The sequence below is a fragment of the Odocoileus virginianus genome, chromosome 17 (genome assembly GCF_023699985.2).
Source record: "Odocoileus virginianus isolate 20LAN1187 ecotype Illinois chromosome 17, Ovbor_1.2, whole genome shotgun sequence".
NCBI lineage: Eukaryota > Metazoa > Chordata > Mammalia > Artiodactyla > Cervidae > Odocoileus > Odocoileus virginianus.
This window is the reverse complement of record NC_069690.1, coordinates 33,725,639-33,736,594: the sequence shown is the minus strand read 5'-3', so window position 1 is coordinate 33,736,594 and position 10,956 is coordinate 33,725,639. Positions and strand designations below refer to the sequence as shown.

The 10,956-nt window shown below is 44.3% G+C and overlaps 1 long non-coding RNA gene across 1 annotated transcript; it reads right to left on the bottom strand.

Moving 5' to 3' along the window:
- Nucleotides 1-7,781: 7,781 nt before the first annotated feature.
- Nucleotides 7,782-8,361, bottom strand: LOC139038953 (uncharacterized). Its single transcript, XR_011492058.1, has 2 exons — nt 8,184-8,361; nt 7,782-8,084 (listed from the first exon to the last, which is right to left on the bottom strand). It is a non-coding gene; the product is annotated as an uncharacterized lncRNA (long non-coding RNA).
- Between the last annotated feature and the right edge of the window lie 2,595 nt (nt 8,362-10,956).

Genomic DNA, 10,956 nt, shown 5'->3' with positions numbered 1-10,956 from the left:
ATCTCAACACCATAGCATTGCTGTCATGCCCCTGTGCCTCCATCTACCCCCAAATGTCACACAGATGTTACAACTCAGAACAGGTGTCTGTCTGTCAAATAAATGGAAAAACCTACTGGACAGGGACAATAATGCAGACAAACGAAATCATAGACCAACTTTGCCCTGAAAAAATCAGGCTCTGCCTGTGGGCAGTATAGTCTAGGTTACAGAGTTAAGTCCCCCCAGACCCTCGTCTGTAACAGGTTCTCAATGCAACTCGTTGCCTACTTAATGACACCAGACACCAGCTAGCCAGGGATTGCCAGCTCCACGGTATTTAGCTACACCAATACCATTAAATAATGCAATAGCCATGGGAACTCCTATAGACCCACCCTTACAAAGACCAGTCTTAAGGACAATTGAGTTAACTCAGAAGGCTCCAGAATGCTTTACAAATGATGGAGGAACTGAACCTGTTGGCAATTTAGCCAGGGACCAATGTAATCAAACTTTAAAAGGTGAGTGCCCACTCATCCTCCCACAAATACAATATGGTGCTGCCCCCATCAAGGCCTTTTCTTTGTTTGTGGGACAGATACTTACTTATGTCTAGCAATCAATTGGATGGGTATCTGCACCTTAGCTTTCCTCACTCCCCAGATGAATATTGTCCCTAAACAACCAGACTCTTACGTACCTCTGGCAGCACATATGTGGCTAAAAAGAGCCATCCAGTTTATACCCTTACTAGTTGGTCTAGAATAGGGATCCCACGCCTGGGATAGGTATGGGAATAGGAGGAATTGCTTCATCAGTCATCTTTTACCATACGCTATCCAAAGACTTCACAGACAACATTGAGAGAGTGGCCAAATCTTTGGTGGCCTTACAGGACCAACTAGACTCCCTGGTTGAGGTGGTTTTACAGAATAGGAGAGGGTTAGACCTATTGACAGCTGAAAAGGGAGGACTCTGCCTCTTCTTAAAAGAAGAATGTTGTTTTTATATAAACCAATCAGGAATAGTCAGCAATATGGCCCAATAGCTAAAGGAATGAATCATAAAAAGGAGAGAGGACCTAGCAAATCCCTGGGGTAACTGGAACAATATCTGGAGCTGGGCATCATGGCTTCTCCTTTTAACTGGTCCTCTCTTCATGTTCTTTGTGGCACTCTTGTTAGTTAGGCCCATGTATTCTCAATGCAATTACCCAGTTCATAACCTCTCAGATTGAATCCATAAAGTTACAAATGTTAAGAGCTCAATATAGCCCCCTAAACGACAGGGAACTTTGAATGTCCTACCAAAACATGAGATAATGCTTTCTACAATGAGTGATAGAAGCTTAAGAGGGGTGAATGAAGAGGAAAGTTAAAATTTTACCTCCTCCCTCTGCCTCTGTAACTCAGCTTGCTCCTTGCAAAATCTGGATCACGTAGGTCACGTGGTCTCAGAAAGTGGGGATTTAACAATACTAGGAACTGGAGCTTATCTCACTCACCCTTGTCCTGCTTTTTGCAAGCGCCCAGTCCCTGCAAATCTGCTTAATCATGCCTATCTGTGTAAAGGTCAGGCATTCCCCTCCCCATCTTGACCAATGCCCCCACGCACATGAAACCCCTTAGTTTAAACCAGCCTATTAGCAACTAATATTGCCCCCTATAGTCTGTCTATAAAAACTCTGTAACCCCTTTGTTTGGGGCTCAGAGCTTGGAGGGCACTCCTCTGGGCCTGCATAATAAACCTGAGTTCTCCAACTCTCTGAGTGTGGTGTCTGTTTTCTCGAGTACTGGTTTCTGCAACACAATGCCTTGGTGAATTTGGTTTGCTGAGGATTCAAGCATCCACATTCATCCACTTTACTGGTCTGTACTCTTTTTTTTTTCTCAAGTAGTGTCCTTGTGTTTTTGGTATCAGAATAATGCTGATCTTATAAAACCAGTGAAAATCATTCCCTCTCCTAGTTTTTGGTAGAGTTGGTGAAAGACTGGTATTAATTCTTTTTAAACTAATGGGTAGAATTCATTAATGGAGTCATCTAGTCATAAAAGTTTGTTTTAAGATTTTTGATCACTGATTCAATGTCCTCACTCATTATTGGTCTTTTCAGAGTTTTTATTTCATTATGAATCAATTTTAATTGGCCTAAAAGTCAAGGGGTTTGTCCATTTTTTTCTTCTAGACCATCCACTCTGTTGGTGAGTTATTTTGATAGTAGTCTCTTATGATCTTTTTTATATGTGTGGTATCAGGTATAGTGTCTCCCCTTTTCTATTTTATTTATTTTGAGTCCTCTGTCTTGATGAGTCTACCTAAAGTTTTGCCCTATTTTTATTATCTTTTCCAAAAATGTAGCTTTTAATTTCATTTTCTTTTTTGTTTCTATTTCATTTATTTTTCATTCAAATGTTTGTTATTTTCTTTGTTTTACTTACTCTGACTTTAATTTGCTCTTCTCTCTAGAGTCCTTCTCCTCCATGGATCACCGCCTTTTCATGGTGAAGGGCCTTGCATAAGTCAATGAAGCTATAAGCCAATCCATGCAGGGCCACGCAAGACAGGTCATAGTGGAGAGTTCTGACAAAACATGGTCCACTGGTGGAGGGAATGGCAAACCACTCCAATATTCTTGCCTGAGAAACCCATGAACAGTATGAGAAGGCAAACAGATATGACACCAGAAGATGAGCCCACCAGATCAGAAGACGTCCAATATGCTACTGGAAAAGAGCGGAGAAACAGCTGCAGAAAGAATGAAGAGGCTGGGTCAAGGTGGAAATGCCATTCAGTTGTGGCTATGTGTTGTGGCAAAAGTAAAGTCTGATGCTATAAGGAACAATATTGCATAGGAACCTGGAAAGTTAGGTCCATGAATCAAGATAAATCGGATGTGATCAAGGAGGAGATGGCTAGAGTGAACATCAACGTCTTAGGAATCAGTGAACTAGAATGGACAGGAATGAGAAAATTTAATTCAGATGACCATTATATCAACTAGTGTGGGCCAGAATTCCCTGAGAAGAAATGCAGTAGCCCTCATAGTCAACAAGAGAGTCCGAAATGCAGTACTTGGGTGCAATCTTAATGACAGAATGATTTCAGTTCATTTCTAGGGCAGACCATTCAACATCACAGCAATCCAAGTCTATATCCCAACCACTAATGCTGAAGAAGCTGAAATTGAATGGTTCTATAAAGACCTAAAATATCTTCTGGACCTAACACTAAAAATTGATGTCCTTTTCATCTTGGGGATTGGAATGCAAAATAAGGAAGTCAAGAAATATCTAAAGTAACAGGCAAGTGTGGCCTTGGAGTACAAAATGAAGCAGGGCAAAGGCTAACAGAGTTTTGCCAAGAGAACACACTGGACATAGCTTCCAACAGCACAAGAGACGACTCTACACATGGACATCACCAGATGGTCAATACCGAAATCAGATTGAGTATATTCTTTGCAGCCGAAGATGGAGAAGCTCTATAGAGTCAACAAAAACAAGACCTGGATCTGACTGTGGCTCAGATTGTGAGCTCCTTATTGCAAAATTCAGGCTTAAATTGAAGAAAGCAGGGAAAACCACTAGGCCATTCAAGTAGGACCTAAATCAAATCCCTTATGATTATACAGTGGAGGTGATGGATAGATTCAAAGGATTAGATCTGGTGGACAGAGTACCTGAAGAACTATGGACAGAGAGGTTCAGAACATAGTACAGGATGTGGTGACCAAAACCATCTGAAAGAAAAAGAAATGCAAGACAGCAAAGTGGTTGTCTCAGGAGGTTTTACAAATAGCTGAGACAAGAAGAGAAGTGAAAGGCAAGGTAGAAAGGAAAGATACACCCAGCTGAATGCAGAGTTCCAGAGAATAGCAAGGAAAGATTTTTTTAAAAAAGGATTCTTAGTTAAGAATGCCAAGAAAAGGGGGAAAACAATAGAATGAGAAAGACTAGAGACCACTTCAAGAAAATTGGAGATATCAAGGAAACATTTCATGCCAGGATGGGCATGATAAAGAACAGAAATGGTAAGGACCTAACAGACTCAGAAGAGATTAAAAAGAGATGGCAAGAATACACAGAAGAACTATGCAAAAAAGGTCTTAATGACCTAGATAACCACGATGGTGTGATCACTCACCTAGAGCCAGACATCCTGGAGTGTGAAGTCAAGTGGGCATTAGGAAGCATCACTATGAACAAAGCTAGTGGAGGTGATAGAATTCCAGCTGAGCTATTTCAAATACTAGAAGATGATTCTGTTAAGGTGCTGCACTCATTATCTCAGGAAATTTGGAAAACTCAGCAGTGGCCACAGGACTGGAAAAGGTCAGTTTTTCATTTCAACCTTAAAGAAGAACAATGCCAAAGAATGTTCAAACTACCGCACGATGGTACTCATTTCACATGCTAGCAAGGTATATTAAAAACTTTTCAAGCTAGGCTTCAACAGTGCATGAACTGAGAACTTCCAGATGTAGAAGCTGGATTTAGAAAAGGCAGAGGAACCAGAGATCAAACAGCCAACATTCAGTGATGGATCATAGAGAAAGCAAGGGAATTAAAAAAAATCTACTTCTGTTTCATTGACTACACTAAAGCCACTGACTGTGTGAATCACAACAAACTGTGGGAAATTCTTAAAGAGATGGGAATACCAGACCATCTTTCCTGCCTCCTGAGAAACCTGTATGTAGGACAAGAAGCAACAGTTAGGACTGGACTTCTAACAACAGGCTGGTTTAAAATTGGGAAAGGAGTACGTCAAGGCTGTGTACTGTCACCCTGCTTATTTAACTTATATGCAGAGTACATCATGTGAAACTCGGGGCTGGATGAGTCACAAGCTGGAATCAAGATTGCCAGGAGAAATACAAGAAACTTCGGCTATGCAGATGACATCACCCTTATGAGAGAAAGCACAGAGGAACTAAAGAGCCTCTTGAAAGAGGAGAGTGAAAAAGCAACCCTTGCTGGCAGAACTGCTGAACCCATTTAACTTTGGGCATTCACTGAAATGGAGATTATATCCCATAATTTCTCCAAAAATAGTTAAGCAACAATTAATTGGAAATCATATGACATGAAATAAATGTAGACATGAAGGTTACAACTTACACCAACTCATTCAAAATTATTTTAGGCACATTTAAAATACACAGTTATTCAAAATTATACAAAAAGACATAAAAGACTGGGAAGAAATACATCAAGGCTGTGTACTGTCACCCTGCTTATTTAACTTACATGCAGAGAACATCATGAGAAACACTGGGCTGGATGAAGCACAAGCTGGAATCAAGATTACCAGGAGAAATATCAATAACCTCAGATGTTCAGATGACACCATCCTCATGGTAGAAAGTGAAGAAGAACTAAAGAGCCTCTTGATGAAGGTGAAAGTGGAGAGTGAAAAAGCTGGCTTAAAACTCAACATTCAAAAAACTAAGATCATGGCAACTTGTCCCATCACTTCATGGCAAATAGATGGGGAAACAATGGAAACAGTGACAGACTTTATTTTGGAGGGCTCCAAAATCACTCCAGATGGTAATTGCAGCCATGAAATTAAAAGATGCTTGCTCCTTGGAAGAAAAGTTATGACAAACCTAGATAGCATATTAAAAAGCAGAGACATTACTTTGCCAATAAAAGTCCATCTAGTCCAAGCTATTGTTTTTCCAGTGGTCATATATGGATGTGAAAGTTGGACTATAAAGAAAACTGAGCGTCGAAGAATTGATGCTTTTCAACTGTGGTGTCAGAGGAGACTCTTGAGAGTCCCTTGGACTGCAAGAAGATCCAACCAGTCCATCCTAAAGGAAATCAGTCCTGAATATTCATTGGAAGAACTGATGCTAAAGCTGAAACTCCAATACTTTGGCCACCTGATGCGAAGAACTGACTCATTTGAAAAGACCCTAATGCCAGGAAAGATTGAAGGTGGGAGGAGAAGGGGAAGACAGAGAATGAGATGGTTGGATGGCATCACCGACTCAATGGACATGAGTTTGAGTAAACTCTGGGAGCTGGTGATGGACAGGGAGGCCTGGTGTGCTGCAGTTCATGGGGTCACAAAGAGTCAGACACAACTGAGAGACTGAACTGAACTGAACCAATCTGCATGACCTTGTGTTTTGTTTCAAAGATCATGAGCTTTAAAAAAAAAAAAAAAAAAGATCATGAGCTTTGAATTTTAACACACAACACAAAAAGGAAATCCACAAAAAAAGGAGCAAGTAATATCATGGACTTTAAACAGCTAAAGATTTCTACCCTGTGAAAGACCTCCTTCAGAAAATCAAGAGATAAGACAGAAGCAGGGAGAAAAGTACTTGCAAACACATATCTAATAAAGGATTAGTCTCAAATAAACAAATACCTCAAACACAAATCACCCCACTCAAAATAGATAAAAGATATGGACAGACACCTGGCCAATGAAGATATACAGAGTTTACAAAAATATGCTCAATGTCATACACTGTTAGGGAATTACAAATCAGGACAACAATGGGATATCATTGCACACCTATGAGAACTGCTGAACTCCCAGAAAATGACTCCCAGTTCTTGGAGGGTGAGGAACAACAGGAATTCTCTCTGCCTACTGGTGGAATGCATGTGCAGCCACTTTGTAAGACAGCTTAGCAATTTTTCCCTAAACTAAGCAAGTCTCACCTTGGGATCCAAAAAGAATATTTAGGCAACTGCTTCGAAAAACTATACCCAAACCAAGGATGGAATTATGCATAACGGCTCTACTCATAATAGCTAAAAACTGGGAGAGGTCAGAAAGTTCTTCAACAGATACATGCATAAACAAATTGGGGTACATCCCTGTCAAGGAGAATAGAATATGCCAACCCAAAATACTCTTTGGCATAAGGATTATTTTGATCTGATTAGTTTTGTAAAAACACACTGAAGAATTTCAGAAAACTGAGTAGAGTTTGCCCTTTTTGAGGGACATTTATGTCTAGAAGGGAAATCACTCCAACGGCGTCTCCCTGTCTGTACCAGGAATACAAGGATGACTAAATCGCAAGAAATTCTCATCAGTGAAGAAGTCCTGAGTTAAGCTGCATAACAACCATACCCTCATTTACTGTGCTTTGCATGATAACCTGTCATAACTGGCTTCCCCCATTCCCCAAAGTCTTTTTTGTTTGTTTTTAGCTGAAGATGGTAATTTTAAGTGATGAGTTGGGCCATTTCAGGGAGTTAATTCAGTTTTCCTGGTTATCTCCCATGTATAGAAGGTGTATGAATGTTATTCAAATTCTCTTTGTTTTTCTCCTATTAATCTTTTATGACCTGGAGAATCTCAACCAAAAGCCTAGAAGGGGAGAGGGAAAATTGTTTTTCCTGTCATACACGTGCAATGGAGCATGACTCAGCGATAGAGGGAAATGAGCCATCAACCCATGAAAAGACACAGGTGAGTCTTATGTGCATATTGCTAAGTGAAAGAATCCAGTCTGAATAAGCCACACAGAGTATGACCCCACTTATGACATCGAGGAAAGACAAAGCTACACAGATGATAGCAGACCATGGTGTGGGGGTCTAAAGGATTACACGTGATACTTTCACGGCAGATACTTGTCGCTATGCAATTGTCCAAACCTGAAGATTTGTAAAGCCCAGGAGTGTCACAGGATGGAATACTGCGACATAGAATCTTAACTATTTTAGAAATGTATGGGAAAAACTGTCAGGGTGGGGGCAAAAGATGCTGACCTAAGTTAACTTTAGAAATGAATGGAATCCGTAGACTAAAGGCAAAACGGACCGTACATAAACAGGGGGCTTTATTTTGGGGGTTCTTTCCAGGGTGTAGTAGCTAACGATGCTGAAACCTCCACACGTGTAATCTGGAAAGGAGCAATACACAGATAAAGGGCAGATGGTGGGAGCCAGGCTCCTCAATGTGGGAGTCCAAGTTACGATAAACAAGGGGAGAGCTTCTACTCTCATAATCCTGGATCTGAGTTTCCTGGGAGGGTGGTGTAGGGGATGGACTGGCTGAGAAAACACACAGATCTTTACCCTGGGAAGGTCCTGCAGGTGTAGGAACATCACACCCCATGTTTCCACCTGTATGGACAAGAAACAATCAGACCTCCAAAATCAGCCAAAGGCAGCTTTTAGGACCTTCTTGTCCCCAAATAAAGGAGCACGACGGTCTTGAATTACCCCTAAGGTGTCCCAGAATCCAGGCCCTGGGGAGTGGAGTCAGGATGGGGGTGCCTGGGCCTCGGACCAGCAGCTGGTTGGAAGAAAGGAGAGCAGCCCTGAAGACGGGTTTTCCCTGAAGTGTGTGAGCCCCGGTGCCGTGATGGATTCATCCCCAGTGGGGACATGGGCGGGGCCTGCAGTGGTTCTGTGTTCCACCTGGGCCATTTTGATGACGTCACGTCAGCGCCTGGTTCTGAAGACTCCTGGTGGTGTCTCAAACTCTGACACAGTAGCTGGACAAATGAGCACGAGAGTGTGCTTCAGAACCTTCCAAAATGAGGGAGAGAGAAGTCGAGAGAGAGGGTCCTGAGGAGCTTTTCCTACAAGGACTCCTGTTGGGAGGCGCTCTGATGGAAAAGCGGAAACTGGTGGACGACAGCCCCCACCAAGCACCGCCCTCACACGAGGGCCCCTGGGAACACAGAGGATCTCATTCCTGACTGAGGGTACCCTCCTGGAGGAGAGCAGTCCTGAGGCCCACACGCATCTCCTGGTTTGGGATCAGGGTCAGGGTCGGGGTGGGGGACCCTTCAGCCAGAACGTGTCTCCAGGTGACACTCCAGTCATCTGACACATCAAAGGCCACTATGAGAGGACCCTCCCAGGAAGAACTCTGAGAGTTGGTTCTGAGCAGGGCAAAGTGAGCTGGAAGGAGAGGGTGCTGTATCTCTTCCCTCCAAGTGTCAGGTTTTGAGGGTTCTAACGCTGGACCCCATTCCTTCCCTTGCTCACTTGACTTCCTCTCCCACCAACTGTCTCCTCAGCCTCCACACTGGGGTAAGGGGAAGGTCCTTAAACACATCAGTGGATCAAGGAATTCTCATTTACCACCCAGGGGCACAGCTTCTGCCCAAGCCCTGGTCCTCCAGGTATGCAGAGCCAAGCAGGCATTGTTGGGAGCCCCACAGGAGGGGGGCCACACTGGGCTGGGCTCATTCCATTATTTGATTCTTAACATCTCCTGAGCAGCCAACATAGATTAAGCCCCAGGCCAATCACTGGGTCCAGGGAGACAGAAAACACCACTCTCCATCATCAGACAAAGGAGTGCCTGGGATGGGAATGGCAGGGGACCACTGACCGCAGCCTCACTGCTGACCAGAGCCCTGAGCACTGAGCCAGACACCCAGTACTGGCTCCTTCCCAGAGCACCCATGCCTGGGTTCCGTAACCATGGATGGAGGCATCTCTTCTAAGGAGCACAGGCCTGGGAATGCCACTGCCACCACCTTCCCACAGTCCCAAAGTGCCCAGAAACCCCACATGTTCTCGTGGACCGGTTGGCACTCTGAATGGGTGACCGACTGCACCTGCAGGGGAAGCAGAGAAAATAGCAGCCAGTGATGGAAATGGCCAGAAGACGTCCTAGAGCTCTGGGGGCTGGTATCCTTCTGTCACCAAAGCACACTTGGGTCTGCTTGCCTTTGCAGCAGTAAAGCCAATCTAGTGACATCCGGTTGTGTGAAGGAAACTGCAGTGTTTACTGCAAGGCTGCAGATTAGGAGGCCAGGGCAGCTGGTTCTCAAAATACGGCAACTCCCAAACTCCCTGGAGGGTGGAAGGGAGGCACGTCTAAAGGCCAGGTGAGGGAGGGGAGTTACAGAGTAGGAAGGTCAGCTTGTGCACAATTCTGATCGGTTGATGACGTGGTAACATGGTGGGGTCACAGAGGTGAACATCATCAGTTCTCAGCCTCTAGTAGCTCCATGCTCCTGGTCATCAAATAGTTAACTTCTTTCACTTGGGGGGCTTTTAGCATTTGCAAAACAACTCAGGAGTGTGTATCAGATACTATTGTGAGGACCAAGATAAGTGGGAAGGCCCCAAGGAGTCCTGGTTGGATGCACTCCGGACCTGACCGTGAGTCCTCCCTCTGGATGTGGATTCTGAGCCAGGGCTGGTGAGAAGCACTAGCCTAGAGCTCCTGCTTGCCTGGTCATTGATCTTTCCTTGCTCTGATGTGACCTGGAGTCTTGGAAAGAAATGCTGATTCTGTGAGATTGGCTTTTTCCAGTGGTTTCCTTCCCTCTGGTCCTAAAGCAGGAGGTTGAGGCCCAAAGATGACTTGATGCTGCCAGGGATGAGCCAGAGAGGGGAAAAGTCAGGCCTGGGGCAATTTGCTGCCCTCCATCTCAGAGCGTTAAGACCGTCTCACTCACCTAGAACTGGAATTTCTAGGCATCTGTTTGTGGCAGGAGGAAGCGGGTTAGGGGGGGTTAGATGAGGGTCATTTCAGCACCATGGACATGTCTCTGTGTCAGAGCCACACACCCAGGTAGCTCTGCTGGGTGGGCTGGATCCCCTTAGAGAGACTGGGCTTGGGGACTGTTAGTTCTCTGTTCCAGCTTCCATGCAAGTGGCCCATCTGGTTGTGCTGAGGCCATGTCCGTGCCATGGACGTAGGCCAGCCCTGGCGTTGATCACCACCTGGTAGCAGCAGGACCCGTGATCTGAGCCATGGAGTGGAGTTTATAGGGGATCTCAGCTACAGGGTCCAGGCACGGGGCTGCGAGCTGCTGCTCCATAATTGTGGCTTATTTTCCAGAAAACTTATTTGTGGGGGCAGTCTTCTCTGTCAACTCAGATTCTCAAAATATCTACTTCGGTTTGCTGTCAACTAACGTTAATAGGACAGAACCTAATTTGAGTCTTAATTAGCTAAAGTCATTTTGAATGTTCAAAATGCACAAATGTTGCCGAGGAGGGGGCCGCATGAGGCCAGACGGGGCTG